The 11,141-nt window shown below is 39.3% G+C and overlaps 1 pseudogene; it reads right to left on the minus strand.

Moving 5' to 3' along the window:
• Nucleotides 1-667: 667 nt before the first annotated feature.
• On the minus strand, nt 668-778 carry LOC134361418 (small nucleolar RNA SNORA11; annotated as a pseudogene).
• Nucleotides 779-11,141: the final 10,363 nt, after the last annotated feature.

An 11,141-nucleotide genomic window follows, 5' to 3' on the forward strand; every position in this document is an offset into this window, starting at 1 on the left:
CTAAGGGGAACAAAACTATGCTATCTTCCCTCAGTATTGACACAACACACTGTACCCCACAGAAGTAAATATAAAGTTGAATAAAAAAAAAATGCTGCCTTGGACATTCGTGTTGCAGTTTATGTCTGAACATATTTCCATTTCTCTTGGGTATAGGAGTGGAACTGCTGGGTCATATGGTAATATTTTAATATTATATCTATGTTTAATATTTTGGGAAACTACCATACTGTTTTTCAAGGTGGCCACACCATTTTACATTCCCACCAGCAGTATAAGAGGGTTCCCATTTCTCCACATCCTTGCTAACTTGTTATTATCTGACGTTTTGATTCTAAATGTCCTAGTGGGTAAATGGTATCTCACTGTGGTTTTGATTTGCATTTCCCTGGTGATTCATGAGGTCCAGCATCTTTTTATGTGCTTATTGACCATTGTATATCTTATTTAAGAGAAATGTTTCTTCAACTCCATTGCACATTTAAAAAATAGGATTGTTTGTCATTTTTATCATTGAATTCTAAGAGTTCTTTCTTTAATGCTTTTTTGCTTTTTAGTGTCTGGCTGGTACAGGAATCAAATCCCGGACTTTGGTGTTATCAACATCACACTCTAACCAACTGAGCTAACCAGCCAGCCCTTATTTATTTATTTATTTATTTATTACAGGTGTAGGACATTTGTTCATAGGGAGGCCACAAGTCTTTTGCTCCTCTTAACAATGACCCCAGATTCCTTTTGGTGGGGTATTTTTTTAGGATTGTGATTATAATATACAAGCAAGGATTAAAACTACTCAGGTAGATGGAAAAATGAGAAGACTTGTGTAACTTGCTTTTTGAGAGTTAAACTAGTAAATTCCACATAACGTGGTTAGGATCAGACCATTAAAAATAACCCATCTTAAAGTATAAAGGAAATGAATGGCTGAAGAAACAAAATCACTCAGTTGCATCAAGATGATCAGGGCATAATCTCAGGAAATCACATTGAGAAAATCTATACAAATAGAGCCATGGATGGAACCAGCTTTATTATAATCAGTTTTTTTTTTTTTTTTTTTTTTGTCGTTTTTCGTGACCAGCACTCAGCCAGTGAGTGCACTGGTCATTCCTATATAGGATCCGAACCCGCGGCGGGAGCGTCGCCGCGCTCCCAGCGCAGCACTCTACCAAGTGCGCCACGGGCTCGGCCCTTATAATCAGTTCTAATCACTACACCAGAGCAATTAATTACAGGCTGTACTGTAAATAAGACGTATTTTTTTGTTGTAGTAGAAATAAATTGACCTGTAGGAACTTTAGTAAAATGAGGAATAAGAACAAATCAGGGGCCTTTTGGGTGGCAGTCCGTACACAGAAACTGTATGTTTCTGTGAAACTATGAATGAAAGAAATATTTATTGAAAAAATTGACTGGCTAAAAAAAAGATATATTTATTGGGACATCTAAGGACTAGAATATAATTCTGTATGCCAATTTACCAGGAAAATAACAATCTAATTTTCTTCTTTGGTGGCTGGCCAGTACAGGGATCTGAACCCTTGACCTTCATGTTACGAAGTTATACTCTAACCAACTGAGCTAATTAGCCCAAGACTGAACAAAGAATGTGAGAGCCAAAGTGAGAATATTGTCTTCTTTGGATATGTTCTTGTATGTCTTATTCCAAAGTATGCTTTCAGCTAGCAGTAATAAATCTGAGCAAAAAGGAAAATCCTTTGATCAAATACAGGAAAAACTACATACATTTAATACTGGTATCAGTATTGTATTGGTTTGCTAGGGCTGTCATAATAAAATAGCACAGACTGGATGGCTTAGACAACAAATATTTATTTTCTCTCCGTTCTAGAAAGTGGAACTCCGAGATCAAGGTGCCAGCATGGTTGGGTTCCTCTAAGGACTCTCTCTTTCACTTGCAGGTGGCCATACTGTTGTTGTCTTGTCACATGGTTGTTCCTCTGTGTATATGCGCCCCTGGTATCTTTCAGTGTGTCCGAATTTCCTCTTCTTATAAGGACACCAGTCAGATTGGATTAGGGCTCACACTAATGGCCTGATTTTAACTTAATCCACTCTTGAAAGACCTTATCTTTACATACAGTCACATACAGTCTGAGGTACTGGGGGTTAGGGCTTGAGTATATGAATTTTGGGGAGAATACATATAACAGGTACATAACCCCTTTGCTGTCAGAAAGAAACTAGGTGAAGAAGCTCATGTTCCCTCTGTTTGTCTGCAAAAGGGCTCTGTAGTAGTTTCTGGCACATGGAAAATGCTCAATAAGCACTCATTTTATGAATGAATAAATGAATGGATGTGTGGACTGATTCTGTTGTAAGTGGAATAGGTGACAGCCTGTTGAAAAATTTTATGGGTATCCCTTGTACAAAACTAACATGTAAATTAAAAAAGGGAATTAAGGATCTATAATGGTGGATGCCAATCAAAACACATTTTCACGAAGAATGTTTCATTCATAAGTAGATCTTCATCATCTTGCAAGTTGCCTTCTGAGGAATATAACAGTGAACATCATTCCAGCCCCATTGTCTTGATGCAGTATGAAAATTTATGACAACACGACACTCGTCAGGATTATTGGGTTCATGTGAGTGCCAGAATCTGAAAGGAAGAGAAAAGATGAGGGCGGTTCTTCCAGTAGTGTTTTGAAAAGTGTTGGAGACTATGAGGGGCCGTGGTTGATCAGGGTGGAAGTCAAGTTCAGGTATACCCAAACTACTCCTCCCCCTTTGCTGCCGTGTTTTATAAAACTATGTTCACGAAGCTTCTTCTCCACCAGTCTCTGGTATTTCTCTTGAAAACTGTTCCCACATTACCCCGTATTCTTTCATCTTAAGCAACTTGGAACACATTAAACTTCTCCCAGCAGATGTCCCAAAGGATTCCTTCTATTTGTCCATTCTTATATCCCATTGCCACGGAATTTCTAATCTCACAGGGTTTTCTTAAATGACCAAAAGATTTCCCATGGTTCTAAGTATTAAAACAGTTCATTCCTTTTTGTTGTTGTTGTTCTATGTACTGCTTTTGGAGTATGAAGAACGAGGTAAATTCTCTGGATCTGCTACTTACTCCCTGTCATTTGGAGCAAGCAATTTAATTTCCCTGACTCTCAGTTTTCCTACCTAGAAAAATGGGGACTAGAGTAATATCCTGTATTAGTCTGTTTTGTGTTGCTATAACAAAAATACCTGAGACTGGGTAATTTATAAAGAGAGGTTTATTTGGCTTACGATTCTGGAACATCTGCATCTGGCACGGGCCTCAGGCTGCTTCTACTCATGGCAGAAAGTGGCAGGCAGCCGACGGGTACAAGCAGATCAGATGGCGAGACGAAGAAAGAGAGAGAGAGTGGGGAGGTGCCAGGGTCTTTTAAACAACCAGCTCTTGTGGGAACTAATAGAGCGAGAACTCACTCATTACTCCCCCCACCTAGAGAGAGCATTAATCCACTCATGAGGGATCTGCCCCCATGACTCAATCAGTTTCCAACACTGCCACATTGAGGATCAAATTTCCACATGAGTTTTGGAGAGGATGACACATCCAAACTTCATCATATCCCTATATATTTCACATAGTTGAACTGAATGTCAATGGTGATAATGTATACTAAAGTACTTTAAAGTTTTTAAAGAACTACATAAGCATTTAAAAATTTTTTTAATTAAAAAAGAACTACATATATAAGAGTTATTATAAGACTATCAGATTTAACATTTTTGCTTTATGAGAAATACTACATCTTATTGATCATGCTCTTAATTGGTGTGATTTTTGTTTGTTTGTTTTATTCAGAGACATAAATGTAGTTAAAAAGCACAGACTTTGATGTCAAACAGACCTAGGTTTTAAAAAAAAGTGTTGTGGGGTTTTTAATCGTTTGCTTAACGGTTGGTAGACAGAATGTCCTAATACCCCTGCACGTCCCAGGAAACAGGATTCCTTTATCTAAGTCTATGCTCACATGATGCTTTTGTTGTACGGAGTCTGATCAACCCATTGCCAATGTCTCTGACCCTCTGGATCAGACAGCCCCAAAGTGAGCAAAGTCTTTATTCAGATTCTTGATGATGAAATCCTGAGGGAAGAACAAAAGGAGTCATAGCCTTATAGGACTCAGGTTGAAATGAGTTCTTTATGGCCTTAGGGAGAAGAAAAAAGCAGGAGATCCAGGGACGATCACGTGGCCCTGCCCAGGAACTCAGGTCTTCTCTGGCTGAGCAGGGCAGGATCAAAAACGTTATTGTGAGCAGGATGTTTAGCAAGTACGGGAGTGAGTACTATCCACGATCATAGTGATTCTCACGTCAGGTTCACTTTCATTATTTTTTTGCTAAATAACTGGGTTCTTCAAGATTCTGCATGTGTTAGAGAACTTTCTCCCTCACTGCTCACATATTCTTCACGTGAAGGAAGTTTTATTGGTGTGTCTTTAGGTTTCTTTTTGCCCTTGATTCATTCCCAAGGGAGAAGTGTCTCAACTGACCAGCAAATTTGGTAAGAATAACTGGGCATGCTCGATACATTTGGGAATCGTAATTGAATATTCATACCACAGTCTGCCTATCTCTTTCTCTGGGGAAGCTTCCTCACAGAGAACAAGAGACCTCATCTGATTTCCCATGGATTACCTCCGTCCTTCATCTGAGCCAATCATGATTCTCTTGGTGGGTAAGACAGGCTGGTTCGAAGTCACATTAATTTACATCCTCCAGTTTGACCTTCATCAGCAATAAAGGTGATTTTTTTGGTCCTCCCTGTTTTATACTTTTAAATTTCTCCATTCATAGCCTTTGCAGGGAAGATGATAATTAGGGTCTCCTCAGAAGCCCCAATATTGTATAATCAATCAATTTTTGCAACATCAATTTTTACTTGGGAAATTTCAGCAATGCTTTTTCCTCATATACTTATCAATTCTTGATTGTAGGTGGGTCCTTGCAATTCAATTTTTTTTCTCAAGTCCTCGTAATATTTCTTCTCTGTGAAGCACTTAATTATCTCTAAGCATTTTTATATTAATGCATTTTATGTAAATGTGATAGCAATGCTAGTATCAGTGCTAAATGTAGTGAGCTTCCATTTCCAATAATGGTGGACTTATTTGAATGAAACTTCTTCATGAAGTCAACTAAATAAAATGGAGGAAATATGAAAAAACTTAATGTCTCAAAATGAGCTCACAAAACAGCAAAAATTTTACCAGGGCAACATGCCAAAGAGAATGGAAATCCAGAAAAATGAGCCTGGAAATCATGGCCACTTTTGCTCCAGTGAAATTTTGCTGATCCATAAGAGGCAGTTGAGGGGCTGAGCGGCACCTTTTTTTTTTTCTCAAGATGCTAAAGTTTACCTTTATTTTAAAACTTTATATGGCACAATTCAAATGTTAATGCTTAAAGGCCATTTTAAAATTAATATGTTTATGATAATAGTAGTAGTTGCAGTTATTTACTGAGTGTCTGCTATGTGACACACACAGTGTCATGAATTTACATAAGTTATTTCATTTAAATTTTACAGCCGTTCTTATGAGGAAGATACTGTTGCTGTCCCCATTTCATAAATGAGGAAATCAAGACTTAGAAAAATAAGAAAATTGTCAAAGGTCACCCAAGTACTAAATGGCAAGAGATCTAACACACTGTATGGTCAGTACTCTTAACCAGTATATTACACTGTATTACAAGAAATATAGAGACGCAGAATGAAATTTTAGAAAGTCAAATAATGTTGTACAAAGAAGAAAAGATATATTGACAGAAGTTTTTAGACTATTTTGTCTTTTTTTTTTTTTTTAAGCCAGACAGCAAGAAGTTTTTAGATATTTTTGAATGTACATGAACCATAGTGATCCTTACTGGATAATCTACTGGCCAGGGGGCCAAGCCCTGTCTAGGTACCTTTTGGATTATCCTGACATTGTTAGAGGAAATCTGTATTAGACCTTGGGAGTAGATGTGGAGCTGCAGCTATTGCTGCTAAGATGTGGGACATCAAGGATGTGGGCCAACAACATAGACCCTAATAGTCTTCATCAGTGGCTGAAGAATTGCTTATGGATCTACGGAACTCGAGTACTGACTGGTGACCCTGGGTGGCCCCAGTTCAGCAGATACTGCATTCAGCATCAATTGCACAACGTGGTAGAATATTCACTTCCAGAACCTACTAGGCAGGAAAACGATGGACAGACAACAAGTACAGTGAGAGATTTTCAGCCTTGAGTGGTCAAAATGCTTCCAAGTGTACATAGAGTTATCTTTGGATTTAACCCTAAAAGTTTTCTGTGGGAGACACTCTCCAGTTTAAAGAATGCACTTCCTGTTACATGGGAAATCTTATTTCCAAAACGTAAAGGTTTAAAGTTTTGTCAGCCTATATCATGTAACGACTTCTGCATTTGTATACATACCAGGTCTACACATTTCTGTTATTTTTTCCTAGATTTTCTACTGCGGGAGTATGATTATAGAGGACAATGCTCAGTGGTGGTAACAAGTAACTTAAGTAGTGGCGAGGACACAGATGGGGCAGAATCTGTTTCTATAGCTGAGGACAATTGTGATGTATCTTTGAATTAAACAAAATGTAGAAGAATGCTGTATTTTTTTTTTTTTTTTTTTTTTTTCCTTTTTCGGGACCGGCACTCAGCCAGTGAGTGCACCGGCCATTCCTATTTAGGATCCGAACCCGCGGTGGGAGCGTCGCTGCGCTCCCAGCGCCGCACTCTCCTGACTGCGCCACGGGCTCGGCCCGAAGAACGCTGTATTTAAAAATATTATCTGTAAAGATCAAAGAAGCAGTTAGTATTGTACTAAGTACATGGGCTTTAGAGTCGGCAACTATCACTTTCTAGCTGGGGTTTGGGACTAGTTAAACTCTCCAAGCTTTAATTTTCTCATCTATAAAATAGTAATACAATTCAATAAATCTCACCTCAAAGTGTTATTATATTAAACGCAAGTATAAAATGCCTAATATAGTATTTAGTATATAGTAGGGCCTCAATTAACAATCGTGGAGACAAAGATTTTAGAATTACCGCATCCTCTGTGCTATGACACCTTATACGCCTCTCTATGGCTTAATAAGGTTAACTAGAAATTGGTTTTGCCACCATCACATGCCCCAGGTTGTCAGGATTTTATACATCAATAAAAACACTGTGACATAAGTGTAAAACAATGTGAAGAATGTGTATAACATACTGCTATTTATGTAAAAAAAAAGTATGTGTATACCTATATATGTATGTATATAAAAAATACATATTTGCTTGCAATGTACATAGAATATCTCTGGGAAGATAAACTGGTAATAATGGTTGTCTTCTGGGGGGAAAAAAAGAATGTTCCAGATTAGGGAGATTTTTCTTTTTTTCTTTTTCTTTTTTTAACCAGAAGTCTTTTCTCTGTTTCCAACTCTCAGGGCAATAAAAAGAGGCTCTTTTCCTCAGTCAAAAGAGAAAGCAGGCTCTGTGACCACCCGCCTGTTAGCAAGTACCTGCTCATCCTTGGTGTTGACTGCCACCGTGTCTTCCCCCATTACAGCGCAGTTCTTCTGACTTTCATTCCAAGATCGTATCACAGTGGAAATTAAGTAGCAGCTGGACTGAAATGAACTCCAGAGGGTTGGGCAGCAGCTCCAATCTTTAGAATGAGTATAAGAGAAACAAAAATAAAATTAAGAGCAAATAGCCAGCATATAAAGCTATAAGGCACACTAAGGTTTAATTAGGTTTCATTAGTGATCTTTACTGATTTTCCAAAACTGAATGTATTTGCTGGTATATTTATGAATCCCTAGATCTTTTTTCTCTAGACAGGGACCAACAAACTTCCTGTAAAGGGTCCGATAGTAAATATTTTAGCCTTTCTGGGCCATACAGTCTCTGTGGCCACTACTCAACTCTGCTGTTGCAGCATCAAAGCAACTGTTGACAATATGTAAACCAATACATATGTGTGACTGTATTCCAATCAGATTTATTTATAAAAGCAGGCAGCTGGCATGGGCCTTGGTTTTCCAGCATCTGCTTTATACCCACAATAATTATCTTGCAAATAATTTAACTCCAAGTCCATATGAGCCATCTCCACATCTGACAAAAATAATCCTGACAATTTTACATTTTTCTTTATTAATCATAGATGTAAATATCCTTCAGAGTTTATATCCCATCAAAAAGATGAACCTAGGATAAGATAGACCTGGGTTGCAACTTCATTTTCTGCACTGTAATTTTGGGAAAGTCATAAAACCACTCTGAGCCCTTCAGATTTTTCTTTTCATTTGTAAATGGGGTTGTTTCTCACACAGAATTTTGAGAGGTTGAGGCAATATAATATATGCAAAACACCAAAGAGCTGTAAGTGCTCAAAAATATCAGTCCTCCTTAGAAGCAAAAGTTTTTGTCATCTTTTCAGGGAAGTATTGATTAAAAACAAACAAAAGGTTGCTTTTTCTTCTCTTTGAATGGAATGAGTAATTCCTAGCACACAAGAGGCACATGTCTGACAGTGCCTAACCTCCCTTGGCTCACATGTTATAATTGCACTGAATATAAATGCATTGAAGGTCATAAATACACCTGAAGCTGAAGAACTAAATACACAAATAGACAATGACCTAACCATATATAAAAATAGAACTCTGACCCATAACAAGCCCAGGAAGTCAAAAACCCATAATCAGCAAACAGTCCAGAAGCCAAATCACAACCACTAACAATTGGTCTATACGGCCAGGAAAAAAGCTGACAGCTTTCCTAATTTTTGCCTCTGATTCCAACTCAGGATCAACCAGAGAAAGCCAAATATGCTGCCCTAACCAATTAAATAGGATGCCCAACCTCTAGTTAGGCTGCCTCCAACTTTCCTATTACAAAAGCTTCCAGTCAGGACATTCTTGAAGCCTTCCTCTTATAAATAGCTTTTGCTTGTTTTTGTTTGGGTGGTTTTTATTTATTTCCATAGGATTATTTTTCTTTGGCTCTCTGTCTTCAAAGTATGCAAGGCCAGCCCTATTGTTCCATGCACGATGCCTAATTCTACATGCCTCCATGTCCCAAGATCTGAACTGAGGATGGGGTTGACTGGAGGACTGATTGTGATGACCATTTTGACATCAAGTTCAATATATGTTCTCCAAGTTCAGCTTCACCAAAAACAAAATCGGTGTTTTTGTGTCTATCCTTTAAACTGCAGCAAAACCCAGAGGCCTGAGAGGGAGGAATACCAGCGTTCTCTGTGGTGGACACCGGTGCACTACCCAGATCCCGTTTCAATGAAGGACTTGTTCCTCAGCTGCTGGGAGTGCTACTGGCAGACACCCCCACTGTCAGTCCTTTCAGGGATGTCGCAGGTGCAGACAGACACCTTACCAATGTCACACTTTTTCCTGAAGTAGCCCACATTCAATGACTGATTGATGCAGTGCAGCAGCCTGGACATCCAGGCCAACTCGGTTGAACTCTATAAAAAGCCAGTCTAGTAGACTACGGACTTTCATCACAGCTCAGCTTTTTCCTCTGACCAAACCTGCTTGTGTCTGCTCTTTCCTGTATTCCCTAATTAACACCCCCCACACTAAACTCCTTCTCAGAATTAATTTTCCAGGGAACCTAACCTGGACACCCTCAAAACCCAAAACTTGATGGATTGACTGTAAAACTGTTAGGATATGTACAAGGATAGTTGAGGACCAAATAACATGTAAGGAGATTAAGGTATTTGATGTGATTACTGCCCATGTCTGCAGGCATGCTGCTCTTTAGTAGTCAACGTCTTTAAAGTGGACTTTCATAGAAGTGAATTGCGGCGTTTGGAATTTAAGGTTTTGGCTCCTACTCTCATTTGCAGAGTGTCAGCTGAAATTAACAAGGAAAGGTCCTCTATCATAGTTTAAGACCAGTTTATTCTATACTTCAAAATGAATGATTGCAAAATCTGGTCTCAAACAATTAAATGTAGAGATGCTTTTGCCTTGCAGTCGGGAGACATGAAATAAGAAAGGCAAAATCATTTCTCTGGGACTTCAGTTTCCAAAGTAGAGGGGGCACAGTTTGCACCAGAGCTGATAAGAGCTTTCAAGGCAACAGTAGGTGGAAGAAACGTGGCTCCTTCTATTGTGTTTTTCAGCCAAAATTACAAGACAGAACATGAAGCTGTGAAGCAAGTACATTCCATGTGAGGTTCAGAACATTTATATGTGAGGGAGAGTGAATTTTTTAGGTCTAGGCATTAATAAGTATCACTAAACTACCTGCTACCAACTAAGTTTTTCTTTACATAGTTATAAACATCATTGAAGACCAAGGACTAAGCTGTAAAGAAGATAAACTCTTGGATTTATATTTGTTCCCTGGATTTATAATCCTCCTTCTACCACATTGTATCAGGTTGGTTTTGACTCGGATCGAGACTGTGTACTTGAGAGAACTGGATGAGTTGAATAAAGAAACTCAGCAACGGTGCGTTAGGAGCTGCTCCGCTTCCCTGGGATCAGGTTTCAGGACACACCTCTGGGTTGCAGACCATTCCCCAAGGTCTCAGGCCCTCCTCTGGGTCCTCCCTTAGAGAAGAGTGACTGTAGCAAGTTGGATGTATTTTCCTATTTTCGGACGGACCTGAGAGCTGGGGGCTGACTTATGCAAATCCAGTGGCTGGGCATACTCAGCAGAAAGGGGTTCTACGACCCTAGCGGCCAAGCATGCTCAGTACAGTGGAATTTGTATTCACTAGATAGCATGAATGTGTATTAGACAGTGAGTCTGCAGAAGTTGAATCCCAGCGCGAGGCAGGGTCATTGCTCTCTTTCCAGGGGCCAACCCAGCTTTGTGGGCTGAAGTGCGTATGCTTTCTTTTCTATCCGGCTTTCTCTCTCTTGAGCCGGCCTGCGCTCTGTACTAGACTTTACGGGGGTAGATCTGACTTTTGTATTGGACCTGGTGCAGGCCCTGCTCAATCTCTGGAGCCGGGCCACACTTTCTCTGTGAAATCTGTGTCTCTTATTCTTTGCATTAAACCTGTTCTCACATTCTACTGTGGCTCTGCCCTGGTATTCTTTTCCATGGCGGAGTCAAGAACCTGGTAAGAGGCTGGGGGTT

Source organism: Cynocephalus volans, chromosome 12 (assembly GCF_027409185.1).
Source record: "Cynocephalus volans isolate mCynVol1 chromosome 12, mCynVol1.pri, whole genome shotgun sequence".
NCBI classification, from domain to species: Eukaryota; Metazoa; Chordata; class Mammalia; order Dermoptera; family Cynocephalidae; genus Cynocephalus; species Cynocephalus volans.